At 49.7% G+C, this 19,506-nt stretch overlaps 1 pseudogene; it reads right to left on the bottom strand.

Moving 5' to 3' along the window:
* Positions 1–17,976: 17,976 nt before the first annotated feature.
* On the bottom strand, positions 17,977–18,774 carry LOC141371401 (small ribosomal subunit protein eS6-like; annotated as a pseudogene).
* Between the last annotated feature and the right edge of the window lie 732 nt (positions 18,775–19,506).

The raw sequence follows: 19,506 nt of genomic DNA, 5'->3' as shown, positions 1-19,506 counted from the left end.
CTTGAAGACATCCCTCTCTCTAGTGCCTAAAATCCCACGATTTGTGCTCGATTCCCAGCAGAAAGGCTGTTTACTGGGCATTTCCTTTAAAGGCAAAGAAGTGAATGACTGTGTCAGCTCATCTTTCACCGTGGCCAACTGCCTGGGCAGCATGGGGATGCTGAGGTTCTCAGAGTTTGGACAGGGAGGGGGATGGGGACCGTAATTACCGCCTTAGCCCTATATGGCCCTTTAGTGTCCACTCCTTGACCTGTCCTGTCCAGGGAGGCGGCAGAGCACAGTAGTTAGGGATAGGGGCTGACTTGGGTCAGGGTCCTAGCTTTGCCACTGAGCCTCCTGATCTTTAAAATGCAAATGAAGATTTTTGAGGGGAAATAAGAAAGATCCCTCACCAGGGAGTTTGCCCTGGCTCATAGGAAAGGTGGAGGGCAGGTGCTGAACGGGGAAGGAGGAGGAGTCATAAGAGAGTAACCCAACCGGATGGGACACAGAAGGAGGAAGAGCGCTCTGGTCAAAACAGAGCTGGCTGGGGGTGGGTGGCGGGGGGTGGGGTGGGGGGGTGTCTCTGAGGCGTGTCTGAACATTTGTGAGTGAGGGACACTTCCTAAGCGTCTGTGGGGCAGAGATGAGGAGAGATTTATTTGTAGAAGTGCAGACACAATCAACATTGGGGTCCCCCAACAGTGATCTTCAGCCAACCCACTGCTGGGCCTTGCAGTCCTTCAACCCTGCACCACAGCTCACCCTTCTCTCTGGCTCCCCTCCGTCTGTCTTTCTCTCTAGTCCTTCCCTGTCATCTCCCTTCCTCTCTCTTCAGAGCAAAACTCATTCTGGGCTGTGTCTCTGGGTGCAGTCTGTGTTCCTACTCAGTGGCCTGGCTTTTGGATACGGTGCCCTCGGGTATCTCAGTGGGTTAGGTGGTGCTGTGCTAAGTCATCTCTTGGAGCAACACCCCTGCCAGGAGGGAGCCATCACCATCTGCGTTCTCTAGATGAGGAAACTGAGGCTCAGAAAAGGGAAGCCCTCTCTCTCTTCCCAGCCCACCTTCTTGCCCAGGGTGCCCAGCTCCTGGAAAGGAAGGCGGGGAAGCCCTGGGACCCGTTAGGGGGCCAGGAGGTGGGGAGCAATCTCTTCCAGCATGTCTGCCAGCCGAGAGGTAGCTCGTTATAGTGGAAGACAATCATTGCTGAGCCAGGATTCACACTCAAATTAGAGATAATAATCCCCCTTTTGTACATCTCAATTAATCCCAATTAAGGAAAATGAATTGCCTGTAGTCACAAAGCTAGTGAAGAACAGAGCTGGGACCTGAAGTCACATCTGTGTAATGTCAAAGTTTGTGCTCAACAATAAGCCAGTATTCAAATCACAGCTCTGTTCCTTACATGCTGGGTAGCCTTGGGCAAGCCACTTGACCCCTCTGAGCCTTAGTTTCTTCATCTGTTAGGTGATTATAGTAACATTTCTGCCTTTTAAGTTTGTCAAGAGGATTAAATGAGGTTGTGTCCAAAGGCGTGTCCCAGTGGGGCTGCAGGGGACTGCTGCCCCTGACTCGGCTCCTGTCAGGTGACGGTGATGAAGGCTGACACCCAACAGGGACCATCTACGTCATCCCCCCCACACCCCTATGAGGTGCTATTGTCTCTCCATTGTACAAATGAGACAACTGAGGTGCAGAGAGGGAGAGTCGTTTGCCCAAGTGTTACATAACTCACATGAGGCAGAAGCCTGGTTTTCTATGCCTTTAACCCCGTGCAAAGCTGCCTTCCTGCCCCCAGTGGAATTCATCCTAAGAAACTGCAAAGAGGTTCATCCCTTAAAAGGCATATAGCATCAAGAGTAGAGGATTTCAGCCCTTTCCAAAAACAGAGTCACAGGCAGCCCAGTCCCCTATGGATGCTTGCTCTCGGCCAGGCCCTGCGCTCGCACCTGCTCTTCAGGAGCTCCCAGCTGGGTGGAGGGACCCGGTAATAGCCTGGGGCATAAATGCTGGGGCGGAGAGGCACAGGATGCTGCGGGAGGCTGGGGCAGGAGCCCCAGATTCTGCCTGGGTTAGGGCCAGGCATGTGTGTGTTGGGGTAGAGGTATGTTGGGAGTCATGGAGAGCCACGGGGAGAAAGGCAACATGTCAGCCGAGCTGGTGGACGAAGAGGGGAGGGCACGGCAGACAGGAGGAGCAGCATGAGGGAAGGCACGGCCGCCATGCTTAGGGAGGATCCGCGGCTGGCCCAGGCTGCTGGGATGTGGGTAGGGGTTGGGGACAGGTGGGGATGGTGGGGGTCAGAAGGCAGGCTGGAGAGGCTGGTTTCTAACCAGAAAGTGTGGCGTTGAGAGCCCTGGGATCTGCTTCCAGTCAGCACCCTTGTGTTTCCCATGTAGGTTGTCCATGATGTACACTTGGGGAATCACAGGCTATGTCGCCAGTGGCCCCGGGGCTGGGAAAGAAAGATGATGTAGCTCAACGAGGAGTCAGAAAGACCTCAGTGCCAGTCTAGGTCTGGCATTTGCTGGGTGTGCGCCCTTGGCAAGTTTCTCTGCCTCTCTGTGCTGAAAGCTCCTTACTGGTAATAACTCATATTTAATTTGCAAGGTGGTTATGAGGCTCTGACAAAGCTCATCTGACATGGCGTCTGGCACATAGAAAGCACAAGAAACATCATTCCTTTCCTTCTCTCTTCACAAGGTGCTTTTATATCCTTGTGTTAGCAAAATACAAGGACCATCTGAATTCTTCAGACTGGGCCAATTGTCAGAGACAGAAGCCAGCTTGAATTGGCTTAAGGGAAAATTGAAGAGGCTAATGCCAAAGGGCCCAGCACTGAAGGAAGCAATGTGGGTGCTGGACAACGAACATTCTGTCTCTTCCTCTCTTTGCCCATCACCTTTGTTTTCTCCTCCTGCTGTTATGCCATCTCCAGACGGCCAAGGCCGAGGCTTTCAGAAGCCCCCGCTCAGCAACCCAGTCGAGAGAGATGCTTTCTTCTGGTGACCGTAGCTCGGTCCCAGGGAAGGACTCTGATTGGTGGTGCTAGGGTCATGTGCCCATTCCTTGGGCTAATCACAATGGCCGGTGACGGAGTTATTTTAAGCGGCCAGTCCTATAGCAGTGTGGGGCACGGGGGCACTGTCCATGACCACAGGAATCCGGAGCCCTCACTGGACAGACAAAAAAGGCAACTAATATAGGATAATCCTATGAGAGAGGAGCTCAAATCATATAGCTGAAAACCTAGTAAAGCCTTCCCTGTTCTCTGTAGCTGTGCATCCACATTTTTTCTAGAACCAGCCCAGGCACCTCCTCCTCCTTGGGCACCATTTGCCCCATACAGCACCTTCCACTCTGGGTCTGCTTCACTTGTGAGTTCCTCCAGGCAGGGCTGGGCTCTGCGCCTCTGTGGCCCTGACGCTCAGCCCAGGGCTGGGCACACAGCGGGGTTTGGAACCCACGTCTTCATGCCAGCATCCAGCATCCTCTCCACAGCCTCCATCTGCCCAGCCGAGCCCTGCCCTCCCTGGGGGACATCCATCTCCCTGTCCTCTGGGTGGGGGGCAGACCCCAGCCCTGCATTCCTTCTGAATCCCCCAAGACCTGGCTGGAACCCCAGGGGCTGGCGTCCCAGGTCACACGCCTATTTGGCTTTGCCTGCTTCCGCTTTTCCTTTTTTCCCCTCACTTTGTTACGTGGGAGGCGCCGAGGCCCTTCACAAAGTGTCTGGGATGCTCTGGCCATGAAGGGCCACAGCTGTCTCCCCATCAGGCTGACAACCCCACGTTCTCTGCACCCCATCCTGGAGCCCCCCCTCCCCTCCCACGCCTCTGACTTTCCCCAAGATGAGTCCCCACGGATACCTCGGTCTTGTTTCACCCCAGTGGTTCACATTGCTGTACAAAGAGGAGTTTTTTCTTTTCTCTCTTTCCTTTTTTTGGGTACTGTTTTAAAAGAGAGTAATGTTAAGTCTCAGATCCCCTCACATCATGTTAATGTTAAAGTAGGACTAAAAATAAATCTCGGGTTGCCATAGGAACCCTGACTGTTGCTAGGTTTAGTCTGTGGGGGATTGGGAGCCCTGCTTTTTCTGGCCCTGCTGGAAGGTGGCCTTGGTGGCTGGCAGAGCACCTGGGAAGGGCCCCCAGGGCATCGCTCCCACCCCCGACCCCTGCTAAAGGTGGCCTGGAGGTCAGCTGCCTCTGTGTCTTGGAGGCTTTGGGATCCGCCCTGGAAGGGGGACTGGGGCTCTTCAAAGCCTCTGAAGAGACGTGTCCAAGAAGGGGAGTTGGGGGGGTTGGATAAAAGGGGAAGAGAGAGAGGTACAGGGAAGGAGGAAGGGAGGAAGGGAGGGTAGGACAGAGGGAGGGAAGGAAGCATGCAGGGAGGGGGAGGAAGTGAGGGGGGACGTGCTGGATGGCTCTGCGGTGCCGGGCCCAGGTCAAGTGCTTTTGAACAGAGTACTCCTCCTTCTCCCTCACCTCCCTGCTGTGCAGATGTTGGCACAGAGGTTCAGGGAGGAGAAGGAACATAACGCCTGTCACACAGCCAGCAAGAGGCACTCTTGGGACCCAGAGCCCAGGCTCTCTGGCCCAATCCTGAGCCTGAGCCACAAGACTCTCGTCCCCCTTCCCACTCCCCTCAGCCCTGTCTGTGGCCGGGTCTGCACACATCCAGCGGGCCTTGGGCCCCTGTGGCTCTGTTCACCCTGGCCCCCCCAGTGGATTTCCCTCCTCTGATTTCCGCATGCCGACAACACCGTATGCCAACCCCTGGCTGTGTCCCGTGCATTGCGGGAAGTCCCTATGTCCTTCTCTGTCAGCCCTATTCGCTACAACGCACGCGGTCGGGAGGGCAGACACGTGAGTCAGGGGACGTGAGTTAGAACCCAGCCTCAGCACTCGCTGCTGTGCGACCTCCGGCAGTCCCCACACACCTCTGTGCTTTAGTTTCCTCCTCAGCACAGTGGAGGCCCTGACGCCTCCCCTGAGGGGTCGCTGGGGGGAACGTGTGGGACAGCGCCTATGGACCGAGGTGGCAGCTGCTATGACAATCTCAGAAGACCGCCGTGCACCTGCCGGGACAGCCCGAGGCGCTGGCCCCTGCCCACTGGGGCTGTGGTCCCCGCAGTGTGCTACCCAGGAGCGCACTGGGACACTTGAGTGTTGTGCACACGTGTCTGAGTGGGCGGTTCGCACTGGCCTTACAAAGGACGCCTCTCCCAGCCAGAGCACAGGCTGACCCCCGGCCCCCCCACACACGCTCGTGCATTTCTGGAACTGGCCAGATAGTGCTGCCCAAGGGGGGCCCTTGCAAAGAAACGTCAGCCGGCAAGGAGAGAAGGCCGGCTGTCGTGCACACGCCCCCGTCACCAGACCTCCCTCCGATCCTTCCACAAACGTTTCCTGACCGGATCCCAAGTGCCGGACACAGCGCCTGGGCTCAAGGAAGTGAGCTGACCACTCTGCTTTCTTGTCCGTGACATGCAGAATAAACAAGCAGAGAGTGTGAGAGGGGATCTGAGGGGCCCAGAGCTTGGAGGACTCACATCCAGGGATGTCACAGGGAAAGGGAAGCAGAAGCTCTCAGAGCCCCGGGGGCAGGGACATTGTTTAGTCTGCGTCCCAGAGGACAGAGCTCAGGGGTTCACAGTCCCAGGGACTTCACGGCCTGGATGGTTCTGAAGTCAGCACAGGGCAGGACCTCCTCCCGGGATAGCGGTGCGTATAAAAAAAGACTGTCATCTGAAAGTGACACCTGAGGAGCCAGTCAGGAAGGCTCAGGAGAGAGGAGGCGCGATGGGGAAGGAGCCAAGGAGGGCTCAGCCCCAGGTGCAGCTTTGAACCAGGCCGCATGGAGTCTTTGCCTTCTCCGTGACCCGGACCGGCTGAGGCTGAGAGCAGGGGATGGAGACCTGGGGGCTGGCATGTGCGGGAGAGGACTTTAAACTACAAGAGAAAAAGAACAGAGAGGAAGACTGGATCCCAGGAGGGGTGGCCTCCGTCCTGCTGCCCGGCCCCACCCCTGCCTGCCGCTTGGCCCTGACAGAGAGCTACAGAGGGGTGGCTTTAGTTCGGACAGGTAGAATTTTTAAGGAGAAGTTTGAACAATACTGTGCTGGCCACTCTGCAAGTAATCTCTCATTTTATCCACATAAAAGCACAACGAATGGTACTGTTATCCCTACTCCACAGAGGGAGAACCCGAGGCTCAGAGAGGTTAAGTGACCTGGCCAAGATTACGCAGCTAGCTAAGAATCTGTAAGCCTGTGCTCTATCAGACTGATACAATACCTGTATTGCACAAGGAAGAACCTGGTGAGGTCAAGGAAAAGGGAAGTGGCATTCATTGAGCACCTACCACATACTAGGTGCTTTCCTTGTTTAACGAAGTATTATACCCACTTTGCAGATGGGGAAATGGGAGGCTCAGGAGGCAAAGGCCCTTGGGCAAAGAGGCAGAGCGGTGTCTTTTCCAGCCTCAAAGCCCCAGCACCTAGTTCATAGGAGGGGCACGACAGGTGACTGATGCATGTTTGGCAAGCCCAGAAACGGCTCTGAGGCTGTAAGTCTTCAGAGCATGGAGCCACCTACCTGTCACTGAAGAAACCCATTCACTGACAAGATGTCTAATTTTCATTCACTCTCATGTCCTAATCCAAGGTCCCAACCTTCAGACTCACCGAAATGAAAATAATTAGTGCAATCTACTGCAATTGTTTTCAAGCTTAAGATTCTGCTTTAAACCTGTGGAGGGAAATATAATTGCATTTTAAACCACATTGTGAAAGAAGGCGTTGAGGCCGGACAGCCCAAGTGTGGGGAGAGAAGCTCCCTCTCCCAGACCCGCCAGAGACTAAGAAGACGACCTGGAGGCACGAGGGCTTCTCGGGAGAGACTTCCAACAAGTGGGGCTAAGGAGGGTGGGAATGGAGTGGAGGGGCCCACTCTGGAGCCCTTCAAAGCCCAGGGGAGCTGGGGACAGCCAGAGACTGTATCACATGAAATCGGTGCAACAAAATTGACTGAAATTTCATTTCTCACAGTATATTTATTATTCATCCTACTCGCTCCCCCCTCCATGAGATGTCTTCAGAAAAGGCTTCGTGGTCAAATAACTTTGGGAAGAAATGCATGGGAGTCATGGGGCTCAAGCTGATGAAGACTCTGAGAAACACAGGTCCCATTTTATTTAGCCCAGACTGTCCGTTCTGCCATCTGGAGCACAGAGCCTGCTGCCTTCTATGGCTATTTGCATCCTATCACGTAGCCTTGAGCAGAACTCCTGGACTGGTGCTCCTGGATTAAACCTGTGACAAGGAGGCCTGCTAAAGAGGAAGGATATCTTTTCTTTCTTTTCTTTTTTTTTAAGGGTGTGACACTCCGATACAGTCCTAGTAAGGCTGTATCTAACCCTGCCTCCTCATTAGGCAGAAATAAGTCCAAGATGCTTGGGGTTCGTTCATTCAGCAGTTGCTGAGCACCTGCTGTGTGCCAGGCACTGTTCTAGGCACTGGAGACATCAGGGCACAAAACAGACAAAAATTTCTGTCCTGGAGGAACTTCTGTTCTGGGGGAGAGCCCTGTCCCCTCCTCCTTCCACAGCCCTGAAGTGCTATGTGACCCACCCCATCCTGGTGGACATCGCTGATGGGGCCAGGAAGGGACACCTGATCCCGGAGCATCAATCCAGAAACTGAGTGGGGCCAATCATTTTCAGGACACAAGCCTTGGAGCAAGGCTGCCTGGGTTCAAATACCGACTTCCCCCATTCAAAAGCTGAGTGATCCTGGGCAGTTACTTAATCGCTCCGTGCTTCTATTCCTTTCTATGATGAAGATAATACTATAACCTGCCTCGTAGGGTTATTTAAAAAATTAAATGCCCACCTGAGACCTTAGACTAGTGCCTAGCACACAATTGGGGCATCTGTGTTTGCTGTTGGGTTGGTAATTCCTGCTTCCAAGTGTGAAGAGACTGGACTCATCAGCTGGGCCTGGGGCCCCTGTAAGGTTTGAGAACAAAAACTGCCATTTGGGACCCTGAGGAGCAAACAGAGGGAGCTGATCTCCAAAGGGAATCAGAAAACTGGTGCAGATGGGCTGAGAGAGGTGAGCTGAGGTGGGAGAACAGAGACAGCGGCCACCTTGGTGTCTGACAACTCTTTGAGGTGTGGTGGCCCCTGGTCCTCTGTCCCATGTCACTTCCCAGCTTCCTACTAATTCCCGTTATCCTGACTGGTTTTCTGTTCCTGAGAAGAAAGCAAGCCCTGACCAAGCTTAAGGTGTCTTGAAGATCCTGCTCAAGAATGTGAGGGGCATGTCAGGGAAAAGAGTTCTTTACAGCCAACCCAATCTAGGGAAAGCGTGGGGCTGCCCCTGCCCGGCCCCCCCTCTCTACCCGGGGTCCTGACTGTTGTCATGCCTCCCCGCCCTTCAAGAAACAAAAAGGAGACATTTGGAAGGTAGAAGAAAGGCCAAAGGGTGTAATCAAGGGGGATCCAAAGGCTCTTCCTTCCCTGTCCTCTGCCAGGCCTGAAGGAATTAGCGCTAATTAGCAGGTCCCCAGGGCTGCTTCCTGTGATTCTTCAGGCCCACGAGGTCACTTGGGGGAGCAGAAGACATCTGCTGTTTCTTCCCCTACTGGAGCCTGAGTCCCTATCCAGCTAAAGAGAAGCCTGGAAACATTCCAGAAAAGCCCCACTCTGTTCCCTCTTCCTGGAAGGAGAGCTGGCCCTCTGACCAGCATTTCCGGTCCTGCGAGGCCTGAGCATTGTAGGTGCTTGCAGAAGGCAGGGAGGGCTAGCTGGGCAGCGTAGGGGCATGACAGCGTGTGAGTGGGGAGGCCAGGGCAGCAAGGGCCCCTGATGTTGGCACAGGGGTAAGGCCAGAAAATGGCTTGGAATAGACAGTGGCCTCGGATGCTGTGCCAAGAAGTTGGGAGCCACTGACAGTCTTTAAGGGGGGGGGGCGTGTCACGGTCTGACCTGTGTTTGAGGGAGATTATGCTGGAAGCAGAGTGAAGGATGACCAATGATAAGGTGTGGCTGGGTCCCAAGGAACAAGAAACCTGATAGGAAGCAGAGGGCGCGGTGTCCCACCTGGGGACCCTGGGGAGCCTGGCAGTGACAGAGCTGTTGACCTACAGTTCCTTCAGCCCCCTACCCACCGTCCCTCCCCAGCTGCAGGGCTGCAGGGCTGCAGGGCTGCGCCTAGCATGCCGCCCTAGCTAGGGAGCTCCTCCATGATTCCTGGCTGACTAGTGGGGGCCAGGGGAGCCCCGGGCTAGAACTAGAGGTGGGTTCGGGATAGGACAGAGAAAAGAACAACTTTGCAGGAAGGAGCCATATTTATTCCTTCAACAAATACTCCCTGCTTCTCTGGGCTGAGCCCTTAGCAGATACACTTCAAGCTTCTGCTTCTCCTCCTTCTCCTTCTCTAAATACCTGGGGCACCTGGCTGGCTTCGTTGGTGGAGCACATAACTCTTGATCTCAGGGTTGTGAGTTCAGGCCCCATGTTGCATGTAGAGATTATTTAAAAAAATAAAGTCTTAAAAAAGAAAAACTTTTGGCCCTTTCTAACACTCAGGTAAGACAAGTCCAAGAGCTGCCATAACAAATTACCAGAAACTGGGTGGCTTACAACAACAGAAATTCATTCTCTCACAATTTTAGAGCCTAGAAATCTGAGGTCAAGGTGTCCACAGGGCAGTGCCCTCCCTGAAGGCTCTAGGAGAGCCTCCTTCCTTGCCCTTCTCTTAGCTTCTCTTGCTGGCAATCCTTGGCACTCCTTGGCTTGTCGATGTAATGCTCCAATCTCTGCCTCCACAGTCACACGACATTCTCCCTGTGTGTGTCTCTCTGTCTTCTTTCTTCCTCTCAGGACGAGTCACACCGAATCAGGCCCCACCCTAGGTGAATATGACCGCATCTTGACTTGATTGCATTTGAAAAGAAAACTGATTCCAAATAACATTCGCAGGTACCAGGGGTTGGGACTTCAACGTATCTTTTAGAGGAATACAATTCAACCCACAACATTCTCATTCAAGGAAAAAATATAGGAAATATAGATAAGTAATCAACCAATCAATCAATAAATAACATCATTAAAAATTTACATCAGACAGAGATAACCACTCTAACATTTTGGGCTGTCTCCTTCTAGATGTTCTTCCCTCTATCAAAAATATGTTATTGTTTTTGCAAAAATTCAGTTATCCTATACACACCATTGGGATGTGTTCATTTTGTCTGATGGTATGTGGTGCCTGTTCCAGTCACTGTTTCTCATGCCCTGGATTAGATCTTCGCTCTTACATCTGGGAACCCACTACCTACGTTTCCTTCTGGATGCAGAAAATAATGGGGATGTGGTCACAGCTCCAGCTGCAGAGCTTGCTGGGACTTTACAACAGCACGGTCAAGTCCATGCACCTCTCATGGTAACAGGAACCTCATGAGCATTCCGTGAGGTCAGTCTGATTGGCCCACCTTGGAGAGGAAGAAATAACTTCAGTGGGGTTGAGTACCTTGCCTCAGGTCACACGGTCAATAATGGGTACACGTGGGTTTTGCACCCAGGCCCATCTGACAGCAGACTAATCCTCAAAGCTGCCTCCTTTAATGGAGCTTTTAGGTATTATTATGTCAGGGGCGCTATTAAGATTCACCTTGCACGTCTTGATGGATGTGCGCGATCGAGAGTTTGCCAGGCAAAGAAGCAGGTGGAGAATATGGTAGATGCAAGGGCACACAAGCACTGAGCGACTCGCCCCGGGAAGGACAGTATGTGCTGTTCGGGGCAGTGTCTGCCTGAGGCCGGGTGTGGCAGGGAGCGGTCAGCTGGACTGTGTCCTGTGAGAGCCTGGGCACTGTCCAGGGAGCCCTGGGGAGCCCCTGAAAATGTGTCAGCAGGGAGACAGCCAGTGCTTTCAAAAGTTCATTCTGGCTCAGGGTGGAGGATGGATGAGAAAGGCTGGCTGGGGCAGAGACCAGGGAGAAAGGGGGCAGGTTGACCAGTAGGAGGAGAAGTGGGGGGCCGCAGGGGGGACCGAGTCAGGCCTAGAGGATCAACAGCTGCTCCCTCAGTCTTTGGAGGAAGCTGAGGTATAAGCTGTGCCCTGGGGGGGCTCCAGTGCACACCCAGCCCAGGGATATCTCCTGTCATCCTTTCTTTCTCCTGGCACACCTCCCAGGTGGCATCGGGCTAAGCCTCAGGCCTCAGTGGTTTGAAGCCTGGCTCCTCGCCACAGGAAAGCACAGAGCTAAGCGGTGTGGTGGATGCACTGAAAACATAGGATTAAACACTCAGGAACTGACATAAAGCTGCCCTTCAGAGGCTGAGAGACGGGCACCAGGCTTTGCCTTGTGCTCGGGAAGCTGGGAAGGGAGGAAACAAGTCCTCCTCAGGGTGCTGGAAGCAGGCCCAGCCTTCTCTCTTTGCAGGCTGCTGCCCAGGGTCTGCCCCTTTTCCCTTTGCACCCCTGGGTCTGCTCCCCGCCATGTAATTCTTCCAGTGTCCCACGCCACCACGAACAGCTGCTCTTGCCCCTCTCTCAGGCTGAGAAATGCACACTCAGGCCAACGGTACAGTCCACGCTCAGGAGGAGGGACTCAGGCCGTCTGTATAGACCCTGGAAGTGTGGCAGAGAGTTCGGGGGTGCTCGGTATCCGGGTGGGGTCATAAGGAGAGCTGTAAACCCTGGGTTTGTGGCATGGCCAGCTGAAAGGACAGTGCCACTCCTGGCTATGGAAATCTGGGATGAAGGAAGAGGGAGTTGGGCGGGGGAGATGATGAATGATGAATGTGGTGTAGACAGGTTGTCTTGAGGGCCTCGTGTGTGGGCAGAGGAGATTCTAGGGCAGAATCCAGGAGAATTCACCAGGCCGGCCTTAGCTACAGGCCCTGAGAAGGACCGCCGGCTGCTGACAACCTCCACCCCAGAGAGACAAAGGATTCATTCCAAACTCCCGGGCTGGGTGGGGTCCTTCCCTCTCGGGCTGCCAATTGTAGCCATGGGGCTTGAAGTACGGGGGGATGGGCAGCAGGCCTCTTCTGGTCCGGCCCTTTGCCTGACTGCCCTGTGGAAGGTCTCTGGGGGACTGGGCCTTCCAGGAAGAGGAAAAAACAAGATGTCTCAGTCAGCTTCAAGGTCAGGGCAGTTTTCTAAGGTGAAAGAGGAGGCAAAGGCAAATAGTAAACCTGGACAGGCCGGAGCATAAAGAACTAGGGACATTGATGGATTGATTGTGGTAAAATACACATGACAAAAACGTTGCCACTTAACCATTTTAAGTGTACAGTTCAGCGGCAATAAGTACATGTGACAATGTCATGCAACCGTCACCACTATCTAATTCCTGAACTTCGCATAATACCAAATGGAAACCCGTAAGCTGCTATTGATTGAGGACCTACTGTGTGCTTCATACTCATTAGCTCAGCCAATCCTCCTCATGGCTTTGCAAGGAATCCATTTTACTGACGAGGACAATGAGGCTCGTTAACTTGCCCAAAGCCACGTGGGCTGTGAGTGCCCGAGGCAAGATCCGAGCGTGGGTTTGTCTGGCTCCAGAGCCCACCGTGTCTGACGGGGGCAGCTGGAGGATGTTGACATGGCGGGGGACAGGTGGGACAGCTAACTCAGCTCCCGACTCTGTTCACTGGGGATGCAACGGGACTGATAGAAATGCAAGCCCCAGGAGATGGTGATGAGGAGCTGTGCTATGCTAGGGAACTGTCTGGATAAACACGGGCATCAAGCCTGGGGGCAGGGCTCAGCTTGGGAGCCGAGGGAGCGTGGCATGGTGCTAGGGCTTCTCACCTACTGAGGGTAACCCCAGTTAGGGGCTGGCACTCTGGACCAGGATCCTGTCCCCAGGGGAGGGCTCTGGTCCCAGCTGAGCAGAAGGCCATGGTCGCAGCTAAGCAGGACTAAGGGCGTGCGGTGGGGAGCAGGCTGAAGGCTTGGAGGCTAGGGTAGGGAGCAGCCTGGGGCCAGAGGGGGCCTGTGTGTCAGGCGAAGGGCTAACTGGCAACTGCCAGGAGGGCTAGGAGGTGGTGAGGCCTGACTCCACTTCCCAGCCATCCCTGACAGGAGTCTGAATCCAGAGCCAGTCCCCGTGGCCCTCATATCTGTCTCTAGTCCACACTGAAATTCGGGCTCAAGACTCTGTTGGTGCAAAGGCTTCAAACATGCTTGTCCAGCAGAAAAACAGAAAAATCGGTCACTTTTTGTCCCTCGTTCTCGCTGTCCTCTACATGTGTGGAACACACACAGATGTACAAATGCAATTTTAGTATACATCCAGTTTGTCACCTGTCTTTTTTCTTTTTTTCTCTACTCAAAAATGCCACGGAAATCTTTCCAAGTCATTTTATACGCCATCCCTTTTAAAGGCTGCACGGCATATCATTGTGTGGCTGCCTCTTATTTTTATTTTTATCTAACCTGGAGGTTGTCATTTGGCCGCGTCCGGGGACTATGCCATGTGTCACAACTTGGAGGGAGTGCAATACTACCGGCAACCACTGAGTAGAGGTCGGGAATGTGGCCAAACATCTTACCACGTACAGGAACGGCGACCCCCACCCTCCCCTCCGGCCACAACAGAGAATGATCTGGTCCTAAATGTCCGGAGAGTTGAGGCTGAGACCCTCTGGCCTCACCAACCCCTACACTCAGGTCAGATCCAGTGGTGTTATTGTTACGGTGTTGCTATCAACATCTTTCGATACAACTGATTCTTATTCTTCACGGATTACGGATTACGTATTTTCAAGTTCGCTTGCTCACTAGAATTTCTTTGTAACCATAAAATCAATCCTCGCGGCACTCTTGTGGTCATTCAAGGACACGCGCAGAGCGGCAAAAAGTGTGATCCGCCAGCCACATACACACGTTCCCGGCGGGGGTCGAACACAGTGACACTTTGCTATCTTCTTTCAGCTCTTCTACTATAAACAAGCATCCTGTTTGCAGTCTATTTCGTGCTAAGGTTGTCACATTTTTATGCTTTTTGTTTGTGATTGTGCTGTTTGAAATGGCCCCTCAGCACAGTGCTGAAGGGCTGTCTATGGTCCCGAAGCACAGGGAGGCTGAGGTGTGCCTCATGGAGAAAATATACGTTTTGGACAAGTTTCCTTCAGGAATGCATTCAAGCGCTGTCAGCCACGAGCTTGAAGTTACTGAATTAGCCATATACATTAAATAAGGGGGTCTTTAAACAGAAACACACATAGAGCAAGGTTATGTATTAATAGGTCTTAAAAATATTGTGACCAGAGATTCCCGGGACCCTTACTCTGGGAGGCATGGTTCAGTACTTGCCAACTGTGTTCATGGAGACTTCATAAGACATAACTACTGTGAATAATGAGAATCAGCTGAATGTCATGATTGTTTTAAATCCTGTAAGTGTGATGGCTTGTTCACAGATGTGGCCCTTTGGAGGGTTTTTTTTCTTCATCTTTATTGGGGTATAATTTACAAATACCTATTGAATATTTAAGGCATACAGCTTGATGGTTTCCATATACATACATTGTGAAATAATTGCACGAATCAATCTAGTTAACGTATTCATCATCTCACCTAGTTATCTTTTTCTGTGTGGTGAGAACACATAAGACCTGCTCTCTTAGCAAATTTCAGCCATACACAGTGGTTAACCATAGTCACCATCCTGCACATTATAGCTCTCCAGAACTTACCTGGCATTCTTGAAACTTTGTACCCCTTGACCCACATCTTCCCATTTCCCCTCCCTTCAGCCACTGGCAACCACATTCTACTCTCTGCTTCTATGAGTGCAACTATTTTGTTTTATTTTTTTTTTAATTTTTAATTTATTTTATTTATTTGACAGACAGACACAGCGAAAGCAGGAACACAAGCAGGGGGAGTGGGAGAGGGAGAAGCAGGCTTCCCGTCGAGCAGGGAGCCTGATGAGGGGCCTGATCCCAGGACCCTGGGATCAAGACCTGAGCCGCAGACAGACACTTAACGACTGAGCCACCCAGGCGCCCCCTGAGTTCAACTATTTTAGATTCCACGTATAAGTGAGATCATGTAGTATTTGTTTTTCTGTCTGGCTTATTGCACTTAGCATTACATCCTCCAGGTTCATCCATGTTGTTGCAAATGGCAAGATTTCCTTCTTTGTGAAGGCTAATATTCCATTCTATAAATATATACCATTCTTTATTTATCCATTCATCCATCGATGGACATTTAGGTGCTTTCTGTATCTTGGCTATTGTGAATAATGCTGCAATGAACATGAGGGAGCATATATCTCTTTGAGATACTGATTTCATTTCCTTCAGATGTGTACCCAGAAGTGGGATTGCTGCATCATAAGGTACTTCTATTTTTAATTTTTTGAGGAACCTACCTAGTGTTTCCCGTAATGGCTGTACCAGTTTGCATTCTAATCAACAGTGCACAGTGGTTTCTTTTTCTCTACATTCTTACCAATGCTGTTATCTTTTGTCCCTTCAATAACAATCACTCTAGCGGGATGAAAGGAAAAAACTACATAATTGTTTCAATAGACGAAAAAGTTCAACATCCGTTCATGATAAAAACTCTCAACAAAATAGGTATAGAAGGAACTTATCCCAACACAATGAAGACCATATATTAAAAGCCCACAGCTGAGATTATAGTCAATGGGGGGAAATGGAAAGCTTTTCCTCTAAGCTCCAATACAAGGCAAAGAGGCCCACTCTCACCACTTCTATTCAACATAGTACTGGAAGTCCTAGCCAGGGCAATTAGACAAGAAAAAGAAATAAAATGTATCCAAACAGGAAAAGAAAAAGTAAAATTATCTCATTTTGCTGATGACAGGATCGTGTATACAGAAAACACTAAAGACTCAAAAAGAAAAACCTGCTAGAACTAATAAACAAATTTGGTAAAGTTGCAGGATATGAAATCAACATACAAAAATCAGTTAATGTTTCTATATACAAACAACAAACTATCTGAAAAAGAAAAGCAAGAAAACAACTTCTTCACAATAGCAGCAAAAGAATAAAATACTTAGGAATAAAGTTAACCAAAAAGATGAAAGACTTGTACACTGAAAAACATAAAACATTGGGCGCCTGGGTGGCTCAGTTGGTTAAGCGACTGCCTTCGGCTCAGGTCATGATCCTGGAGTCCCGGGATCAAGTCCCACATCGGGCTCCTTGCTCAGCAGGGAGTCTGCTTCTCCCTCTGACCCTCTTCCCTCTCGTGCTCTCTATCTCTCATTCTCTCTCTCTCAAATAAATAAATAAAATCTTAAAAAAAAACATAAAACATTGATGAAGGCAATTAAAGAAGACACAGATAAATAAAAAGACATCCCATGTTCACAGATCGGAAGAACTAATATTGTTGAAATGTCCATATTACCCACAGTGATCTACAGTGTCAATGCAATCCTGCTCAAAATCCCCCAATGGCATTTTCACAGAAATATAAAAAGAATTCTAAAATTCATATGGAACCACAAGAGAACTCAAGTAGTCAAAGCAAGAGTATTGCTTTGCAAAGTATTGAGCAAGAAGAACAAAGTTGGACATACCATACTTCCCGATTTCAAACTATATGACAAAGCTACAATAAACAAACAGTATGGTACTGGCATTAAAAACAGACATATAGACTCATGGAGTAAAATACAGAGCCCAGAAATAGGTCCATGCAACTACAGTCAACTGATCCTTGGCAAGGGTGCCAAAAACATACAATGGGGAAAGACAGTTCAATAAACAGTGCTGGGAAATCTGGATATCCACATGCAGAAGAATGAAACTGGACCCTTATACCACATACAAAAATCAATTCAAAATGGCTTAAGAACTTAAACATAAGAACTGAAACCATAAAAAAACTAGAAGAAAGCATAGCAGAAAGCTTCTTGACTTTGGTCTGGGCAATGATTTTTTTGGATATGAAACCAAACACATAGGCAACTACAGCCAAAATCTTCTGCACAGCAAAGGAAACAATCAACAGACTAAAAAGGCAACCTATGCAAAGAGGGAAAATATTTGCAAACCATATATCTGATAAGGGGTTAATATCCAAAATATGTAAGGAAATCATACAACTCAATAAGAAAAAAAAAACCCAAATAACACAATTAAAAATGGGCAAAGGACCTGAATAGACAAATTTTCCAAAGACATACAAATGGCCAACAGGTATATGAAAAGGGGCTCAACACTGATAATCATCAGGGAAATACAAAATCAAAGCCACAATGAGATATTACCTCATACCTGTTAAAATGGCCATTATCTAAAAGACAAGAATAACAAGTGTTGAGCAGGGTATGGAGAAAAGGGAACCCTTGCACACTGTTGGTGGGAATGTAAATTAGTGCAGTCACTATGAACAACAGTATGGAGTTTCTCCAAAAAATTAAAAATAGAACTACCATATGAGCAATTCCACTTCTGGGTATACGTCCAAAGGAAATGAAATCAGTATCTCAAAGAGATACCTGCCCTCCCAATGTTCACTGCCGCATTATTCACAATAGCCAAGATATGGAAATAACGTAGGTGTCCATCAGTTACTGGGTAAAGAAAATGTGGTGTAGGGCTTCTTAACCACTCTATCCATTGCATTAAGAAGCGTCCCCATCATTGTCCCCAACAAATCTGATTCATTTAGACTTTTTTCACTAAATCTTTTTCTCAAAGGGACATTTGTTCACATTATCTTATTACTAGTAGATGGCCTGACAAACTCATCTTTGCAAGTATTAGTTCTGAATGCTTTATCTACAGGGTATGCCTGGTATTGAGGTCACTTAGAAGTGGTTTCTTTTGAAGGTTCTTTCTTCATCATATTCAATCTGAGTGATTTTATTTTGCAACTGCTTTTTGTGAATGAGGCCTGGTCTGGTTTTGAGAAATCTAAAGCTTTTGGTTGCTGAAATTACAATCCCTCTTTCTTTCTTTCTTTCTTTTTTTTTTTTTTTTGATGTCTGATCGTATTTATTTGTCGCTCATAGAAAATCTCACTTTTGACTGGACTCAGACTTAGAGGTAGAAGCTCTCAGAGAGGACAGCCTCCGTCTCTTGGCAATCTGTTCCTGGCGTTTTTCTTTGGCCTCCTTCATTCTCTTGGCCAAAAGTTTAGCATATTCTGCAGCCTCTTCCTTATTTTTCTTAGTGCGCTGCTTCTTCAAAGCAATACGCCGCCGTTTGTGCTGGAGGACTCGTGGAGTAACAAGATGCTGAATCTTAGGCGCTTTGGTTCTAGGTTTCTTCCCTTCTTTGTTTAGGGGCTTTCTCACAACATACTGGCGGACATCATGTTCTTTAGAGAGATTGAAAAGTTTGCGGATTCTGCTGGCTCTTTTGGGCCCCAGGTGACGAGGCACAGTAGTATCAGTGAGTCCAGGAATATCCTTCTCCTCTTGTTTTTACAATGACCAAGTTGAGAACACTGAGATTGGCATCCACGATGCAACCCCGAACGGATTTGCGCTTTCTCTCTCCAGTCCGCCTTGGTCTATAGCAGCAATGCCCCTTACTCAGCAGCAGGCGGACACGACACCCTGCTTCATGGGGAAGCCTTGTTTGTCATTGCCACCACTGATTCGGACCACATAACCCTTCCATTCTTCACCCAGAGCACCAGCAGCAACTTCTGTGGCCATACGCTTCTCATAAAAGGTACGAAGTTTGCGTTCATCGTCCACTTCAATGAGTTTCTGGCAGCCAGTAGCTGGGAAAGAGATGTTCAGCTTCATCCTGAAGGAGGCTACCACCTCCGAGGCGCCACGAAAAAGAGCACGATTCCTCTTTCTTATCTACCATAGAGATCTATGGTGTGGACATGAACCCAATGGGACACACTCAACATTTCAAGGGCTTCTTAGTGTTCCATTGTGGGAGTGTTTCTATTTTACTTAACCAATGCCCTATTGCTTGACATTAGTTCGGATTCTGGTCTTTCACTGTTATAGTTAGTGCTGCTATAAATTTTCTTATACGTGCATCTTTGTGCACTTATCCAATTATTTCCAAGAGTAAAATTTACTGTGTCTAACTTTGAAGCAACTGCCAACAATTTAAAGAAAAATCACATTCTCATAAAAATCTGATTTCTGACTGTGGTTGACAAGTAAAGCAATCTGGCTGTCCAGGGTCTTCCTGGGGATGATCACAGCTGCCAGGGGCCTGCTCCCCCTAGAAGTTGGTTCCTTATGATCTTTGCCGATTCTTGCTCCGTTTGTGAGAACTGGCTGGCTTTTGTAGATTCTGAGTTTACAAACTCTGGTTTTAATCTTTGCTGATTTGAAGGCTTTACGGTGACATCTGGTTGAAATTTTAATTTACATCTACAAAATTATTAATGCAAGTGATCCTGTCTTCATGCTTTTATTAGCTGTTGGTGTGTCTTATTTCGTGACTTGCCTGTTCATGTTCTTTGCTCTGTTTTCTACTGGGTTGCCTGTAAGAGCTCTTTGTCTATTTAAAGTTAAAAGAAAAGGAAAAAGCATCTC

The sequence above is a fragment of the Callorhinus ursinus genome, unplaced genomic scaffold (assembly GCF_003265705.2).
Source record: "Callorhinus ursinus isolate GAN/ISIS: 27379988/994484 unplaced genomic scaffold, GSC_fseal_2.0 scaffold3, whole genome shotgun sequence".
Taxonomy (NCBI): domain Eukaryota; kingdom Metazoa; phylum Chordata; class Mammalia; order Carnivora; family Otariidae; genus Callorhinus; species Callorhinus ursinus.
Note: the sequence above shows the minus strand (reverse complement) of the source record. Positions and strands in the feature narration are given on the sequence as shown.